This window comes from Hirundo rustica, chromosome 11, assembly GCF_015227805.2.
Source record: "Hirundo rustica isolate bHirRus1 chromosome 11, bHirRus1.pri.v3, whole genome shotgun sequence".
NCBI classification, from domain to species: Eukaryota; Metazoa; Chordata; class Aves; order Passeriformes; family Hirundinidae; genus Hirundo; species Hirundo rustica.
The window spans coordinates 5,353,504-5,362,059 of NC_053460.1; the positions used below are offsets into that span (position 1 = coordinate 5,353,504).

Here is an 8,556-nt window from a genome sequence, read left to right on the forward strand (position 1 = left end):
GGAGCTACTAAACCCTAATACCCTCAACAGACAACAGCCACAGTGCCAGGGAGGGATTGCCTGGGCTGCAGCTTCCAGAAACATGTGAATAACCCCAGCACTGTGCAGCTTTTTGTGCCTCTCTTGCAATTTCAGCAGGAAAATAAGAGTAATTAGAAAGCTCCATTTGGCACCAATGCTGCTAGTTTGAAAGTGACCTACTAAGCTGCAAACCATTCTCCCCCCCCCTTCTCCTTTCTCCTCCACCCCACTCACAATCTAGGTCTAAAATCTGGTCATCTGTAGCGTGGTGCTGTTTGGAGCTGAGCTGCTGCACTCCGTGCACATTCCTGTTGTGTTTAGAAACTGTTGATAAAAGATCTCGCAATATTTATGTTGGACATATCCATGTATGTCAATACTGCCATGTCCTCGCTGCTGCCAAATTCTGTCTCTTTTTATTATTTTGATATATGGTGGGTTATTGTAGAGCACTTGCTTCTGTACTCCTTCAAATGCTTGAGTTATTCCATAGTTCCTCTCGGAGAGTCATTTGCTGCAGCTGTGACATTACTCATCCCTTAACCTAATTAGCTGGGTTTATTTACTCTGGGAGGAGGGAAGCACAGGATGCAGAGAGAATCATGATCCAGACCATTCTGCAAGCATCACAGTGAGTTGTGCCTGAGGAGTCTTCATGAATCTGATTTTGGAGGTGTTTGCTGCTGGAGGGGGACTGTGGTTTGGTTGCTGCTCTGTGGAGGGTTGTCCAACATCTCCTTGATATAAATAGAGCCATGGGGAGAGAGACAGAGAAAGATGAAGTAGCTGACTCAATGTTTGACTGATGGGCCAATGTAATGAAAGTTTTGCATTCTTTTTTAAGCAGGAGTAATAGGATAGCAAAGGAACACTGGGGGATCCATTAGATTTGCATACTTATAATCCATCATAGTGATGAAATTAATTCACTTGTATCTTACTGCATGCACGGCTTAGGCAAAAATGGTAAAAATGACTCTAAAGTATGGATTTGTCAGTATTTCAAGCATTTATATGTAGTAAGTATGCAAAGTAGTCCAATACAGAAGCAATTGTTTGAATGGTAGAAAAATTGAAAGATGTCTTTCCTCAAAGGAAGTAATATTTTGATTTAATGTTGTCTGATCAGCACAAAAGTCTTTAAATGTAAGGATTGCTGGTCATCTGAATATCTATATTCAGACCTACATATTGATTTAGATTTCTAAATGTACCCAGCTCCTCCAGTCAAACTTTGGTTGATGAGAGTGACATACATTTTTTTCTAACTGTACTTACAATATTTGTTTATTTTGAGGTAGATTTAATGTGCCATATAATTAACTGGTGCAGAGAATTAAGCTATAAAGCACACTATTATCTCTCAGGCTTTTTCCAGGGCTATATGAGATTGTCACATATGGCATTGGTTGTTGATAACTAACCTAATGAAATGATACCATCACACAGAGGCTGTTTCTCAGTATCCGTTCCCACTGATAAGTTATCTGTCTTGATATTGATTTGACATATATCTGCTCTGTATGTGACTGTGGAAACTAATGACTGAGGTTGTACTGAATATTCAGAGATAAATTTTCAGATGAGCAAGGGACCAGCCTTCCTATTTCTCAGAAGGTCTTTTTTTTTCCCCCCTGCCTGCTAATGAACCGTGGGTGCAGGCATTAGCTCTGAGACGGCTTTTCATGATTGAAGATCAGATCAGCTGAGGGCTAATATTTGTGCTTGCGATGCATCATCTGGAGGAAACCAACGGTGTAAGTACTGATGGAAGTTTGGCAAAATGGAGGGCAGCTTTCTAAAGGAGTCAGGCTGGAGATAATGCTCCTTTCCTTAAAGTACAGCTTGATTTCAATGGAGGAACTCAACTGAAAATTGTGAGAAGTGCCTGCTGTCATTGACCACCCCACTCGGGATCTGGAGCACTTGGAAAGGAAGGAACCAGCCTGGCTTTGCAGGATGAGCAGGCCGTTTATCTGTGTGCAGGCCAAAACATCAGCAGAGGGAAAACAGAACATGCAGGTCCAAGACTGGGTGTGACTGGGGCTGGGACAGGGGAAAAGATGTGATTTTGGGGTCTCGATATCCTCAGCAGGTGTACTGGCATGATGCCACTTGCTGCCAAAGCAGAGACAGGAGAGGTGCTAGGGCATGGCCAGGCTGCCTGACCTCCACTCCTCTGCTGCCTGAGCTTGGCCCACGGGACAGCAGGCTGGGGATGTGTGCTGTGAGTGCAGTGCGCACAGAATTCCCTTTCTGTGTTCGCTCCCTGGGCCAGGCAATAATTTGGTTGCATTTCTTCCCCTGAATCTGCCCAGTGTGCCTTTGGAGGGTGACAGCTGGTGCTTTCACTCCTTACATGCAGTCATATCTGTCAAACAATCCAGAATACCTTTGAATCTGGTACAGCGTGTCAGGAGTGCGGGGTCTCCCATAAGGCAGAGCTCTAAGAAAAACACCAGTAACATGAAACCCCCTAAGTCAGTCAATATGATTTTATCACACAGCCAGCAGTGAAAGAGAATGGGAGCGAAAAAACCCAACCCAGGGCAGTACAGAGTAAACAGCATCCCTGTTGAGGTGAATTGTCCTCTGGAGAAGCCTCTGGAAAAGCCTTGGTGGAGCAGCTCCAGCCTGGGTTGTGTCTGTGCCACCTTGGTGCAGTGGGAGCAAAACACTCCGTGCTGAGAGCCCCACAACTGCAGGGCTCCTTAGGGAGGGATTCAGTCAGGATTGCCACGAGTTCGAGCCCAAGGATTTGTCAGAGATTGTGGCACTCCATGTGTATCCCTGGAGCACCTCCTCTGCTTTCCAAAGGGATTTGTGTGCTCCACAACCTCCTGTGCCATCAGCCAAGGCATGGTGGGTGAGGACAGTTGAGAGGAGGACTTCAAAAGTGCCCCCTTAATGCAACCTAAACTCCTAATGAGGGTGTGTTGTTTGGAGTTGGGCAGAGAGGATTGGAATCCCTTTCTCTGGGTTCATATCTGGGGTCAACAACATCCCGAGGGGTGAATAGGTGATGAATGCTTGCATCAGCTCCCACAGCACTGGTGCCACTTTAGAGAGCTCTGGTTTTCAGTGCTCTTGTTAGCTCTGTAACCTTTCTCAACTGCCTTTGCCCAGCCTGCTGCATGCTGCATTCTTTCCTCAGTCCATTGCATTTTGTTTCTGTATTACACCATTTTTTTAGTGTTTCCATATTTATGAATTCATCCATCTACAATAACAATTACAGTTGGAATGTTTACTTTGCCTGATAACATTTACAGTTCATCTACTGGGCAAATACTTGTTATTCTTTGCTTATTTTTTTAAATATATATTATTAGAAGAGCTTTTGTAAAATTTAATTCATTCCTCCCAAATATGTTCCATTTCACACAATTGGCAGGAACAAAAAAACAAATCAGAACAAAACAAAGCAGCCTCATCTTCCCCAAAGAAATACTAAAAAAAAGGGAAAAACCGGAGTTGAGGAAGGCACCAGAATGATAAAGACATAACCAAGGTCTAGCATTTAATTTTATTTTTTTTTGACTGTCTGACATCATCAGGTGCAATTATGGGTGACTTACGACCCCATTTTGTTTTTTATGAAGAAACCCAGGGCTGACATTCCCCTGTATGCCAGACCAAGTGCTTGGTGCCCTTGGCTGTTCAGTGATGATGTTCGTCACAGGGAATCCCTGACCCTCCATGTGAATCCAGAAGCCTTGGGGAGGATTTTTTGTTTAGACACAGAGGTGTTTGCCCTTGGTGCAGCCAACAGCCTCTGCCTGGTCCCATGCTGGGAAAGGAGAGGGATAATAGGTTGCTGGTGCCCATGGCAGGGTCACACCTCCAGCTGATGCCTTAAGTTTTATCTTTCATGTTTTTCAGGTTCTGTGCTGCCCAGGGGTGCAGTTCCGAGCCTCACATTCAGGGTCACTCAGCTCTCTCCACAGAGTAGGGAGACAAAACAAATCCTTTTCCTGCTGGAGACCAAGGATAATGTTACAAGTTTTCAGGCCCAAAAGCACAAACAATAGTGGAATGAAGGGAGGAACAAGAAGCATGGGACCTCACAACCTGGAGCTGTAACTGGACAATTAAACCCCAATATGCAAATGGGCAAAAACTTACAAAAGTGTGAGACCTCGTGACCAGTGGACCATTTTTGTGACCATTTTAAGTCCACCTTGGGTGTAGCCCTGGCCAGGGCCTAAAGGCCTAAAGGCCTTTCAATAAATATATACTTTATTCTAGAGCTCTGTCCAGTCTCTGTTCCAGGTCAGCCTTCCCAAGGCACCACAGCCACTGCAGGAAATGCCCCCGAGACTCCTCTAGGACGTGCAGTGCCTTCTCTGCTGGCCCTGGCACCTCCCTCACCCGCTGGGGTTAACTCTGACCTGCACAGGGCTGTCCCCCAAAGCACCAGGCAAGGACCACGTTGGTTCAGAGGCAAACACTGGCATTTTGTTGCCCGTGGAAGTCTTCTCCAGCTGTGGAGCAGCTCCACGAAGCAGAGCGTGCAGTGGCCTGTCCATCCTGGTTCAGTGAAGTGGTTAATGCTCTGTGCAGTGCATGGGATTTATTTAGTGCAGCTAGCTGAGGGACTCGGTTTTAATGTGCACTGGAAGGATATTGGCACACGTTTTTGGACTGCACTTTGCTCTCTGCCTTGATGAACTAAGCAGATACTGTACCATGAAAGGGAAGAGGAAGCTGAAACTTGGAATAATGTCCCTGTTTGTCTCACAGCGTGCTGCTGCTCATGATGTTGAGCTGGCACCAGTCCTGCTCTGCTTGGAGAACGCAGCCGTGGGCTCTGGTTGTGGGAGGATGAGCCCGTTGTTATCTGGCAGGGCTGGTGAGAAAGGAAAGGAAGGTTGATTCTGGCCAGATGGGAGATACTTTCCCAGTGTGAGAAAAGCGTGCATGGAGGCAGATTATGCTCTGAACAAAAGAAGCAAGCAAGAGCCCTCCAGTTGGTGTGAGGGAACGAGGAGTGGGACAATAGGTATTGCCAGGAAACACCTGGCTTCAGGAGGAAGCTGAGGGGACCTTCCAGTGAATGAAAACCCTTGTTGTAAAATGTGTTTATTGACAGTGAATAAAGCACGGGGCAAAGAGAGTCCAACCCTTTGTGAGGAGAGGGGAATGCCCTTCCTCTGCACTGTGGTTTCATTTCCAAAGTCTCAGATAGATGTGTCCTTTGAGGTTGGATCAGTCAAGAAACTTTCCATGTGTTAAGTCTGAATATTTGGGGGAACAAGCTCATAGTGAGGAGCACAAAGACTGTACATTTGAATGCTGGAAGGAGTCTGCTCAGTACCTTTGGAAGGGAGGTTTGACGATAGGAGAGACCAAGACCTGAATGTTCATCTTTCCTGGAAATGTTACGGCACTTATGAGCAGACAGGTAATAACAGAGGAGTTACCTACTTAACACATGCTCAGAAGCTCTGCATTAAACTTCTAGAGGACAGTAACAGAAGTGAAGAAAACCTCTTTAAATGAAAAGGTGTGAAACAATGCAGATAAGGTGGTGCAAAACTAAAAAAGCAAAGTAAAAGTGGAGAACAAAAGGGAGGATTTCCCAATAGGTTAAAACAATAGCAACGTCTTGCAAGTATACACAGAGCCAGAGAGGGGAAGGTGAGGGGACTGGAAAGAGAATTGGTGCAACCCTTGAGGGACACAGGCAGGGAAAGTGGCAGGCAGGCTGGGCTGTCCAAATGTCCACAACTCCAAAGGGGCTGGAGTCAGCCTTAGGGTGGGGACATCCAACAGAGGAATTGTCTGAGAACCATCTTTCGTCTATTTCATCATGGACAGAAGATTTTGCTTTCCTGCTTTTATCTCTCTGTTGCTTTGAGAATTTCTGGTGGTTTATATTTTCTCTGTTTTTATGTAAAAACAAGTAAGGAAACAAAAAGGGAAATTATTTTTATTTCCCATTGCATTCTGACAGGGAAATGAGGTAGATATGGAATAAGTATCTCCTCACCTCTATCATGATTTTCCTTTCAAACTTTAAGGACTCTTCCTACATCTCTGTTTGCAGGTATAATCCAGAATCGATTTAACTGAAGATCATAGGGAATGAAAATCATCTCCATCCAATTCTGGATGAATAAAGGAAATTTTCCTGCTCTGTTTGCACTGTCAGAGATATTGGTGGGCATTGCCACAATCCACATGGTTTTCATCACTGCAAAGAAGTTAAATCCACCATGTTTTTACCATGCCAAATAATAACAAGAAATCATGCTTTAAGTATGCACCTGTGTAAGCTATTTTTATGAGACAAAAAGGCTTCCTGGTCCCTTGTGGGATCATTTATATGATGGAAATAAGAAATATGGTATTGTTTGGCTGGGAGGATATAATTCCTTAATTACCTGAGGCATGTCTGAGTTATTTTGGAAAAGCTGTTATGAACAGCATGGTATCAACTCTGTGACTGTAAAGAACAAGAACCAATAATGTAAGATCCAATTTGTTCTGGCAAATAGCAACCAGGGTCAAAAGGGTTGGGGGGGGGCAGTAAATTGAAGAATTTACCCAATGGCAAAGTACTCAGGGTTTTTTTCAGAAAATACAGTTTCAGAAGTGTTGATGCTGAGGTGCTAAAGGTAATAAACTGAGGGATAAAATAACAGGGGTAAAAGAAGTGGTGGTGCAGATGGTGCTGGTGCTGGAGGGGAAGAAGTGCTGCCTCCCTCCCAGCAGGATGCCTGGGCTGCTGCAGAAGGGTGACTAAGAAAAGACTTCATCCCTCTGCTTTTGAGTGTCTTTTTTCTTAATTGATTTTCTAGTTGTTTCTTTGGTGGTTTGTTGGGGTTTTTTTTGGTTTTGATTTTTTTTTTTGCTACCCAAATGTCTCTGTGTATTGATAAGTTACACCTGTTGGGTGTCAGATCTTACCTTCCTCAGGAATTTCTGACAGTCCTACAAAACTTCTCTAGAAATTGGTTTAATCCATTTTAGGGACTGTATGGGGTTTGTGTGCTCCTTTGGGTTTGCCCAAACAGCTTTGCCTTTCCTGCCTCCCATTATTTTATATTTCTGTCTGTCAGCTCACCCTAAGACAAACCTTACTTGGCCATGCAGCAGTAACTTCACCATCACTGTCACATTTTTGTGCAAGAGAATGGTGAAAAATAAAGTCACCTTTGGTCAAAGTATGACTCTTCCCAATGGGAATTCAAAATGAGGTTTCAAAATTGTGGCAGAGGACTGTGGATAGAAGAGTTTGTTTCAAGTGTTTCCAGTGATAGTATGACTGAATGTATATGAATTTTTTTTTTTTTTTTTTTAAGAATTACAAAACTATGAATTTGTGATGAAAGGCTTGATGGCTTTATGAATAAGTGCTAGTTGATGCTATTTAAGTAGGATTCAATTAAATCTTCATAAAATGAACAGAGTGAAAAGGCTTGACATGAACTGAGGCCCAGGAAGGCAAATTGCCATGTATGAACTATTCCATGGAAATCAGATTACTTTTCATAGCTGCAAAAATGTGCTTAGCATAAACATATTGGGCCAAATTCTGTTCTCATTTATGCATGTGTAATATGGAACTAAGTGCAATATTTGGGTAAATCTATTTCAAATAATTAGTTGATAGTCTTGGAGGGAAAAGAAACCATTGCTAATTTAAATATTGGCATATTCTGTTTTTCAAACAGATGTTCAGACTCTTATATTTTGGCATCCCAAGATGAAAAGATAGCGAAGTTGCACAAGAGGGTTTTTATGGAGACTGTCAATGGGATTGAGAAAACTCTTGGGCCAAAATTCAAACAAGTTCTATACACAGTTGCCCAAAACATTTCTGATCCTGAGAGTGGTGGGGAATCCCACTGACTTTAGAAATTGCCTTCTCCATCGCACAGTTTGTGGGATTGAGGCTTGACAAAACCCAGCACAGTTGTCCTGGCTCTGTGGAGGTAGATGGCAAAATGCCTTTGGCATAAGCAAAGTCAGACCTTTCACTATTATCTTTTTCAGAGACTGAATTAAACCCACCCCCCTCTTTTATTTTTTTTTTCCCCTTTCCCTGAGCAAGTTCAATTTCTTGTTAATTTACCAAGGTTTTAATTTGAAATCTGAGGTAATTTTTTACCTTGATATGCTTATATAGCTTTAAAATGTACAATAAAACAGAGTAGGTATGCTATTGCCAGAATATGAATCCAAGGCAACTAATTCAATTGAAAACAAATCTAAAACTTTCCTTCTATTGATTATTTATTTGAACCAGCGGGTATCCTTGTTCTGCATTTATCCCCAACACTTTTTAATACAATAAACCCCCCCTGAAAGTGGCATTAAATTCTCGCTCTTCTGAACTTGTTTTTAAAACTCCATTACCATTTACTAGAAAAACTATTTCCCTGGTTGCTTTTAAAGTCTCTAACTTTATTTTTTTCCCCATTACGAAACTCCTTAGCGTTAGGAAAACATCAAGCCAGCTTCATGGGATACCAAGATAGAGTAATGCCAAATGATTTGCCCAAATTAGAGTGCCATAGTTTGGTGGCA

General features: G+C 43.0%; 1 long non-coding RNA gene across 1 annotated transcript; it reads left to right on the plus strand.

Annotated features, from left to right (window-relative positions):
* The first annotated feature begins 618 nt into the window (after positions 1–618).
* LOC120757742 (uncharacterized) lies at positions 619–4,163 on the plus strand. The gene is made up of 3 exons (XR_005702636.2): positions 619–652; positions 1,683–1,778; positions 3,904–4,163. It is a non-coding gene; the product is annotated as an uncharacterized LOC120757742 (long non-coding RNA).
* The last annotated feature ends 4,393 nt before the right edge of the window (positions 4,164–8,556 follow it).